Here is a 9897-nt window from a genome sequence, read left to right as displayed (position 1 = left end):
CTGTTACCTGCATTAGGGAAAAGGGAAAAGTGTGTGCCTAAACTGTTACCTGCATTAGGGAAAAGGGAAAAGTGTGTGCCTAAACTGTTACCTGCATTAGGGAAAAGGGAAAAGTGTGTGCCTAAACTGTTACCTGCATTAGGGAAAAGGGAAAAGTGTGTGCCTAAACTGTTACCTGCATTAGGGAAAAGGGAAAAGTGTGTGCCTAAACTGTTACCTGCATTAGGGAAAAGGGAAAAGTGTGTGCCTAAACTGTTACCTGCATTAGGGAAAAGGGAAAAGTGTGTCCCTAAACTGTTACCTGCATTAGGGAAAAGGGAAAAGTGTGTGCCTAAACTGTTACCTGCATTAGGGAAAAGGGAAAAGTGTGTGCCTAAACTGTTACCTGCATTAGGGAAAAGGGAAAAGTGTGTCCCTAAACTGTTACCTGCATTAGGGAAAAGGGAAAAGTGTGTGCCTAAACTGTTACCTGCATTAGGGAAAAGGGAAAAGTGTGTCCCTAAACTGTTACCTGCATTAGGGAAAAGGGAAAAGTGTGTGCCTAAACTGTTACCTGCATTAGGGAAAAGGGAAAAGTGTGTGCCTAAACTGTTACCTGCATTAGGGAAAAGGGAAAAGTGTGTGCCTAAACTGTTACCTGCATTAGGGAAAAGGGAAAAGTGTGTGCCTAAACTGTTACCTGCATTAGGGAAAAGGGAAAAGTGTGTGCCTAAACTGTTACCTGCATTAGGGAAAAGGGAAAAGTGTGTGCCTAAACTGTTACCTGCATTAGGGAAAAGTGTGTGGAACTGTTACCTGCATTAGGGAAAAGGGAAAAGTGTGTGCCTAAACTGTTACCTGCATTAGGGAAAAGGGAAAAGTGTGTGCCTAAACTGTTACCTGCATTAGGGAAAAGGGAAAAGTGTGTGCCTAAACTGTTACCTGCATTAGGGAAAAGGGAAAAGTGTGTGCCTAAACTGTTACCTGCATTAGGGAAAAGGGAAAAGTGTGTGCCTAAACTGTTACCTGCATTAGGGAAAGGGAAAAGTGTGTGCCTAAACTGTTACCTGCATTAGGGAAAAGGGAAAAGTGTGTGCCTAAACTGTTACCTGCATTAGGGAAAAGGGAAAAGTGTGTGCCTAAACTGTTACCTGCATTAGGGAAAAGGGAAAAGTGTGTGCCTAAACTGTTACCTGCATTAGGGAAAAGGGAAAAGTGTGTGCCTAAACTGTTACCTGCATTAGGGAAAAGGGAAAAGTGTGTGCCTAAACTGTTACCTGCATTAGGGAAAAGGGAAAAGTGTGTGCCTAAACTGTTACCTGCATTAGGGAAAAGGGAAAAGTGTGTGCCTAAACTGTTACCTGCATTAGGGAAAAGGGAAAAGTGTGTGCCTAAACTGTTACCTGCATTAGGGAAAAGGGAAAAGTGTGTGCCTAAACTGTTACCTGCATTAGGGAAAAGGGAAAAGTGTGTGCCTAAACTGTTACCTGCATTAGTGGGAAAAGGGGGAAAAGTGTGTGCCTAAACTGTTACCTGCATTAGGGAAAAGGGAAAAGTGTGTGCCTAAACTGTTACCTGCATTAGGGAAAAGGGAAAAGTGTGTGCCTAAACTGTTACCTGCATTAGGGAAAAGGGAAAAGTGTGTGCCTAAACTGTTACCTGCATTAGGGAAAAGGGAAAAGTGTGTGCCTAAACTGTTACCTGCATTAGGGAAAAGGGAAAAGTGTGTGCCTAAACTGTTACCTGCATTAGGGAAAAGGGAAAAGTGTGTGCCTAAACTGTTACCTGCATTAGGGAAAAGGGAAAAGTGTGTGCCTAAACTGTTACCTGCATTAGGGAAAAGGGAAAAGTGTGTGCCTAAACTGTTACCTGCATTAGGGAAAAGGGAAAAGTGTGTGCCTAAACTGTTACCTGCATTAGGGAAAAGGGAAAAGTGTGTGCCTAAACTGTTACCTGCATTAGGGAAAAGGGAAAAGTGTGTGCCTAAACTGTTACCTGCATTAGGGAAAAGGGAAAAGTGTGTCCCTAAACTGTTACCTGCATTAGGGAAAAGGGAAAAGTGTGTGCCTAAACTGTTACCTGCATTAGGGAAAAGGGAAAAGTGTGTGCCTAAACTGTTACCTGCATTAGGGAAAAGGGAAAAGTGTGTGCCTAAACTGTTACCTGCATTAGGGAAAAGGGAAAAGTGTGTGCCTAAACTGTTACCTGCATTAGGGAAAAGGGAAAAGTGTGTGCCTAAACTGTTACCTGCATTAGGGAAAAGGGAAAAGTGTGTCCCTAAACTGTTACCTGCATTAGGGAAAAGGGAAAAGTGTGTGCCTAAACTGTTACCTGCATTAGGGAAAAGGGAAAAGTGTGTGCCTAAACTGTTACCTGCATTAGGGAAAAGGGAAAAGTGTGTGCCTAAACTGTTACCTGCATTAGGGAAAAGGGAAAAGTGTGTGCCTAAACTGTTACCTGCATTAGGGAAAAGGGAAAAGTGTGTGCCTAAACTGTTACCTGCATTAGGGAAAAGGGAAAAGTGTGTGCCTAAACTGTTACCTGCATTAGGGAAAAGGGAAAAGTGTGTGCCTAAACTGTTACCTGCATTAGGGAAAAGGGAAAAGTGTGTGCCTAAACTGTTACCTGCATTAGGGAAAAGGGAAAAGTGTGTGCCTAAACTGTTACCTGCATTAGGGAAAAGGGAAAAGTGTGTGCCTAAACTGTTACCTGCATTAGGGAAAAGGGAAAAGTGTGTGCCTAAACTGTTACCTGCATTAGGGAAAAGGGAAAAGTGTGTGCCTAAACTGTTACCTGCATTAGGGAAAAGGGAAAAGTGTGTGCCTAAACTGTTACCTGCATTAGGGAAAAGGGAAAAGTGTGTGCCTAAACTGTTACCTGCATTAGGGAAAAGGGAAAAGTGTGTCCCTAAACTGTTACCTGCATTAGGGAAAAGGGAAAAGTGTGTGCCTAAACTGTTACCTGCATTAGGGAAAAGGGAAAAGTGTGTGCCTAAACTGTTACCTGCATTAGGGAAAAGGGAAAAGTGTGTGCCTAAACTGTTACCTGCATTAGGGAAAAGGGAAAAGTGTGTGCCTAAACTGTTACCTGCATTAGGGAAAAGGGAAAAGTGTGTGCCTAAACTGTTACCTGCATTAGGGAAAAGGGAAAAGTGTGTGCCTAAACTGTTACCTGCATTAGGGAAAAGGGAAAAGTGTGTGCCTAAACTGTTACCTGCATTAGGGAAAAGGGAAAAGTGTGTCCCTAAACTGTTACCTGCATTAGGGAAAAGGGAAAAGTGTGTGCCTAAACTGTTACCTGCATTAGGGAAAAGGGAAAAGTGTGTGCCTAAACTGTTACCTGCATTAGGGAAAAGGGAAAAGTGTGTGCCTAAACTGTTACCTGCATTAGGGAAAAGGGAAAAGTGTGTCCCTAAACTGTTACCTGCATTAGGGAAAAGGGAAAAGTGTGTGCCTAAACTGTTACCTGCATTAGGGAAAAGGGAAAAGTGTGTGCCTAAACTGTTACCTGCATTAGGGAAAAGGGAAAAGTGTGTGCCTAAACTGTTACCTGCATTAGGGAAAAGGGAAAAGTGTGTGCCTAAACTGTTACCTGCATTAGGGAAAAGGGAAAAGTGTGTGCCTAAACTGTTACCTGCATTAGGGAAAAGGGAAAAGTGTGTGCCTAAACTGTTACCTGCATTAGGGAAAAGGGAAAAGTGTGTGCCTAAACTGTTACCTGCATTAGGGAAAAGGGAAAAGTGTGTGCCTAAACTGTTACCTGCATTAGGGAAAAGGGAAAAGTGTGTGCCTAAACTGTTACCTGCATTAGGGAAAAGGGAAAAGTGTGTGCCTAAACTGTTACCTGCATTAGGGAAAAGGGAAAAGTGTGTGCCTAAACTGTTACCTGCATTAGGGAAAAGGGAAAAGTGTGTGCCTAAACTGTTACCTGCATTAGGGAAAAGGGAAAAGTGTGTGCCTAAACTGTTACCTGCATTAGGGAAAAGGGAAAAGTGTGTCCCTAAACTGTTACCTGCATTAGGGAAAAGGAAAAGTGTGTGCCTAAACTGTTACCTGCATTAGGGAAAAGGGAAAAGTGTGTGCCTAAACTGTTACCTGCATTAGGGAAAAGGGAAAAGTGTGTGCCTAAACTGTTACCTGCATTAGGGAAAAGGGAAAAGTGTGTGCCTAAACTGTTACCTGCATTAGGGAAAAGGGAAAAGTGTGTGCCTAAACTGTTACCTGCATTAGGGAAAAGGGAAAAGTGTGTGCCTAAACTGTTACCTGCATTAGGGAAAAGGGAAAAGTGTGTGCCTAAACTGTTACCTGCATTAGGGAAAAGGGAAAAGTGTGTGCCTAAACTGTTACCTGCATTAGGGAAAAGGGAAAAGTGTGTGCCTAAACTGTTACCTGCATTAGGGAAAAGGGAAAAGTGTGTGCCTAAACTGTTACCTGCATTAGGGAAAAGGGAAAAGTGTGTGCCTAAACTGTTACCTGCATTAGGGAAAAGGGAAAAGTGTGTCCCTAAACTGTTACCTGCATTAGGGAAAAGGGAAAAGTGTGTGCCTAAACTGTTACCTGCATTAGGGAAAAGGGAAAAGTGTGTGCCTAAACTGTTACCTGCATTAGGGAAAAGGGAAAAGTGTGTGCCTAAACTGTTACCTGCATTAGGGAAAAGGGAAAAGTGTGTGCCTAAACTGTTACCTGCATTAGGGAAAAGGGAAAAGTGTGTGCCTAAACTGTTACCTGCATTAGGGAAAAGGGAAAAGTGTGTGCCTAAACTGTTACCTGCATTAGGGAAAAGGGAAAAGTGTGTGCCTAAACTGTTACCTGCATTAGGGAAAAGGGAAAAGTGTGTGCCTAAACTGTTACCTGCATTAGGGAAAAGGGAAAAGTGTGTGCCTAAACTGTTACCTGCATTAGGGAAAAGGGAAAAGTGTGTGCCTAAACTGTTACCTGCATTAGGGAAAAGGGAAAAGTGTGTCCCTAAACTGTTACCTGCATTAGGGAAAAGGGAAAAGTGTGTGCCTAAACTGTTACCTGCATTAGGGAAAAGGGAAAAGTGTGTGCCTAAACTGTTACCTGCATTAGGGAAAAGGGAAAAGTGTGTGCCTAAACTGTTACCTGCATTAGGGAAAAGGGAAAAGTGTGTGCCTAAACTGTTACCTGCATTAGGGAAAAGGGAAAAGTGTGTGCCTAAACTGTTACCTGCATTAGGGAAAAGGGAAAAGTGTGTGCCTAAACTGTTACCTGCATTAGGGAAAAGGAAAAGTGTGTGCCTAAACTGTTACCTGCATTAGGGAAAAGGGAAAAGTGTGTGCCTAAACTGTTACCTGCATTAGGGAAAAGGAAAAGTGTGTGCCTAAACTGTTACCTGCATTAGGGAAAAGGGAAAAGTGTGTCCCTAAACTGTTACCTGCATTAGGGAAAAGGGAAAAGTGTGTGCCTAAACTGTTACCTGCATTAGGGAAAAGGGAAAGTGTGTGCCTAAACTGTTACCTGCATTAGGGAAAAGGGAAAAGTGTGTGCCTAAACTGTTACCTGCATTAGGGAAAAGGGAAAAGTGTGTGCCTAAACTGTTACCTGCATTAGGGAAAAGGGAAAAGTGTGTGCCTAAACTGTTACCTGCATTAGGGAAAAGGGAAAAGTGTGTGCCTAAACTGTTACCTGCATTAGGGAAAAGGGAAAAGTGTGTGCCTAAACTGTTACCTGCATTAGGGAAAAGGGAAAAGTGTGTGCCTAAACTGTTACCTGCATTAGGGAAAAGGGAAAAGTGTGTGCCTAAACTGTTACCTGCATTAGGGAAAAGGGAAAAGTGTGTGCCTAAACTGTTACCTGCATTAGGGAAAAGGGAAAAGTGTGTGCCTAAACTGTTACCTGCATTAGGGAAAAGGGAAAAGTGTGTGCCTAAACTGTTACCTGCATTAGGGAAAAGGGAAAAGTGTGTGCCTAAACTGTTACCTGCATTAGGGAAAAGGGAAAAGTGTGTCCCTAAACTGTTACCTGCATTAGGGAAAAGGGAAAAGTGTGTGCCTAAACTGTTACCTGCATTAGGGAAAAGGGAAAAGTGTGTCCCTAAACTGTTACCTGCATTAGGGAAAAGGGAAAAGTGTGTGCCTAAACTGTTACCTGCATTAGGGAAAAGGGAAAAGTGTGTGCCTAAACTGTTACCTGCATTAGGGAAAAGGGAAAAGTGTGTGCCTAAACTGTTACCTGCATTAGGGAAAAGGGAAAAGTGTGTGCCTAAACTGTTACCTGCATTAGGGAAAAGGGAAAAGTGTGTGCCTAAACTGTTACCTGCATTAGGGAAAAGGGAAAAGTGTGTGCCTAAACTGTTACCTGCATTAGGGAAAAGGGAAAAGTGTGTGCCTAAACTGTTACCTGCATTAGGGAAAAGGGAAAAGTGTGTGCCTAAACTGTTACCTGCATTAGGGAAAAGGGAAAAGTGTGTGCCTAAACTGTTACCTGCATTAGGGAAAAGGGAAAAGTGTGTCCCTAAACTGTTACCTGCATTAGGGAAAAGGGAAAAGTGTGTGCCTAAACTGTTACCTGCATTAGGGAAAAGGGAAAAGTGTGTGCCTAAACTGTTACCTGCATTAGGGAAAAGGGAAAAGTGTGTGCCTAAACTGTTACCTGCATTAGGGAAAAGGGAAAAGTGTGTGCCTAAACTGTTACCTGCATTAGGGAAAAGGGAAAAGTGTGTGCCTAAACTGTTACCTGCATTAGGGAAAAGGGAAAAGTGTGTGCCTAAACTGTTACCTGCATTAGGGAAAAGGAAAAGTGTGTGCCTAAACTGTTACCTGCATTAGGGAAAAGGGAAAAGTGTGTGCCTAAACTGTTACCTGCATTAGGGAAAAGGGAAAAGTGTGTGCCTAAACTGTTACCTGCATTAGGGAAAAGGGAAAAGTGTGTGCCTAAACTGTTACCTGCATTAGGGAAAAGGGAAAAGTGTGTGCCTAAACTGTTACCTGCATTAGGGAAAAGGGAAAAGTGTGTGCCTAAACTGTTACCTGCATTAGGGAAAAGGGAAAAGTGTGTGCCTAAACTGTTACCTGCATTAGGGAAAAGGGAAAAGTGTGTGCCTAAACTGTTACCTGCATTAGGGAAAAGGGAAAAGTGTGTGCCTAAACTGTTACCTGCATTAGGGAAAAGGGAAAAGTGTGTGCCTAAACTGTTACCTGCATTAGGGAAAAGGGAAAAGTGTGTGCCTAAACTGTTACCTGCATTAGGGAAAAGGGAAAAGTGTGTGCCTAAACTGTTACCTGCATTAGGGAAAAGGGAAAAGTGTGTGCCTAAACTGTTACCTGCATTAGGGAAAAGGGAAAAGTGTGTGCCTAAACTGTTACCTGCATTAGGGAAAAGGGAAAAGTGTGTGCCTAAACTGTTACCTGCATTAGGGAAAAGGGAAAAGTGTGTGCCTAAACTGTTACCTGCATTAGGGAAAAGGGAAAAGTGTGTGCCTAAACTGTTACCTGCATTAGGGAAAAGGGAAAAGTGTGTGCCTAAACTGTTACCTGCATTAGGGAAAAGGGAAAAGTGTGTGCCTAAACTGTTACCTGCATTAGGGAAAAGGGAAAAGTGTGTGCCTAAACTGTTACCTGCATTAGGGAAAAGGGAAAAGTGTGTCCCTAAACTGTTACCTGCATTAGGGAAAAGGGAAAAGTGTGTGCCTAAACTGTTACCTGCATTAGGGAAAAGGGAAAAGTGTGTGCCTAAACTGTTACCTGCATTAGGGAAAAGGGAAAAGTGTGTGCCTAAACTGTTACCTGCATTAGGGAAAAGGGAAAAGTGTGTGCCTAAACTGTTACCTGCATTAGGGAAAAGGGAAAAGTGTGTGCCTAAACTGTTACCTGCATTAGGGAAAAGGGAAAAGTGTGTGCCTAAACTGTTACCTGCATTAGGGAAAAGGGAAAAGTGTGTGCCTAAACTGTTACCTGCATTAGGGAAAAGGGAAAAGTGTGTGCCTAAACTGTTACCTGCATTAGGGAAAAGGGAAAAGTGTGTGCCTAAACTGTTACCTGCATTAGGGAAAAGGGAAAAGTGTGTGCCTAAACTGTTACCTGCATTAGGGAAAAGGGAAAAGTGTGTGCCTAAACTGTTACCTGCATTAGGGAAAAGGGAAAAGTGTGTGCCTAAACTGTTACCTGCATTAGGGAAAAGGAAAAGTGTGTGCCTAAACTGTTACCTGCATTAGGGAAAAGGGAAAAGTGTGTGCCTAAACTGTTACCTGCATTAGGGAAAAGGGAAAAGTGTGTGCCTAAACTGTTACCTGCATTAGGGAAAAGGGAAAAGTGTGTCCCTAAACTGTTACCTGCATTAGGGAAAAGGGAAAAGTGTGTGCCTAAACTGTTACCTGCATTAGGGAAAAGGGAAAAGTGTGTGCCTAAACTGTTACCTGCATTAGGGAAAAGGGAAAAGTGTGTGCCTAAACTGTTACCTGCATTAGGGAAAAGGGAAAAGTGTGTGCCTAAACTGTTACCTGCATTAGGGAAAAGGGAAAAGTGTGTGCCTAAACTGTTACCTGCATTAGGGAAAAGGGAAAAGTGTGTGCCTAAACTGTTACCTGCATTAGGGAAAAGGGAAAAGTGTGTGCCTAAACTGTTACCTGCATTAGGGAAAAGGGAAAAGTGTGTCCCTAAACTGTTACCTGCATTAGGGAAAAGGGAAAAGTGTGTGCCTAAACTGTTACCTGCATTAGGGAAAAGGAAAAGTGTGTGCCTAAACTGTTACCTGCATTAGGGAAAAGGGAAAAGTGTGTGCCTAAACTGTTACCTGCATTAGGGAAAAGGGAAAAGTGTGTGCCTAAACTGTTACCTGCATTAGGGAAAAGGGAAAAGTGTGTGCCTAAACTGTTACCTGCATTAGGGAAAAGGGAAAAGTGTGTGCCTAAACTGTTACCTGCATTAGGGAAAAGGGAAAAGTGTGTGCCTAAACTGTTACCTGCATTAGGGAAAAGGGAAAAGTGTGTGCCTAAACTGTTACCTGCATTAGGGAAAAGGGAAAAGTGTGTGCCTAAACTGTTACCTGCATTAGGGAAAAGGGAAAAGTGTGTGCCTAAACTGTTACCTGCATTAGGGAAAAGGGAAAAGTGTGTGCCTAAACTGTTACCTGCATTAGGGAAAAGGGAAAAGTGTGTGCCTAAACTGTTACCTGCATTAGGGAAAAGGGAAAAGTGTGTGCCTAAACTGTTACCTGCATTAGGGAAAAGGGAAAAGTGTGTGCCTAAACTGTTACCTGCATTAGGGAAAAGGGAAAAGTGTGTGCCTAAACTGTTACCTGCATTAGGGAAAAGGGAAAAGTGTGTGCCTAAACTGTTACCTGCATTAGGGAAAAGGGAAAAGTGTGTGCCTAAACTGTTACCTGCATTAGGGAAAAGGGAAAAGTGTGTGCCTAAACTGTTACCTGCATTAGGGAAAAGGGAAAAGTGTGTGCCTAAACTGTTACCTGCATTAGGGAAAAGGGAAAAGTGTGTGCCTAAACTGTTACCTGCATTAGGGAAAAGGGAAAAGTGTGTGCCTAAACTGTTACCTGCATTAGGGAAAAGGGAAAAGTGTGTCCCTAAACTGTTACCTGCATTAGGGAAAAGGGAAAAGTGTGTGCCTAAACTGTTACCTGCATTAGGGAAAAGGGAAAAGTGTGTGCCTAAACTGTTACCTGCATTAGGGAAAAGGGAAAAGTGTGTGCCTAAACTGTTACCTGCATTAGGGAAAAGGGAAAAGTGTGTGCCTAAACTGTTACCTGCATTAGGGAAAAGGGAAAAGTGTGTCCCTAAACTGTTACCTGCATTAGGGAAAAGGGAAAAGTGTGTGCCTAAACTGTTACCTGCATTAGGGAAAAGGGAAAAGTGTGTGCCTAAACTGTTACCTGCATTAGGGAAAAGGGAAAAGTGTGTGCCTAAACTGTTACCTGCATTAGGGAAAAGGGAAAAGTGTGTGCCTAA

Source organism: Oncorhynchus nerka, linkage group LG3 (assembly GCF_034236695.1).
Source record: "Oncorhynchus nerka isolate Pitt River linkage group LG3, Oner_Uvic_2.0, whole genome shotgun sequence".
Classification (NCBI taxonomy): Eukaryota; Metazoa; Chordata; class Actinopteri; order Salmoniformes; family Salmonidae; genus Oncorhynchus; species Oncorhynchus nerka.
Note: the sequence above shows the minus strand (reverse complement) of the source record.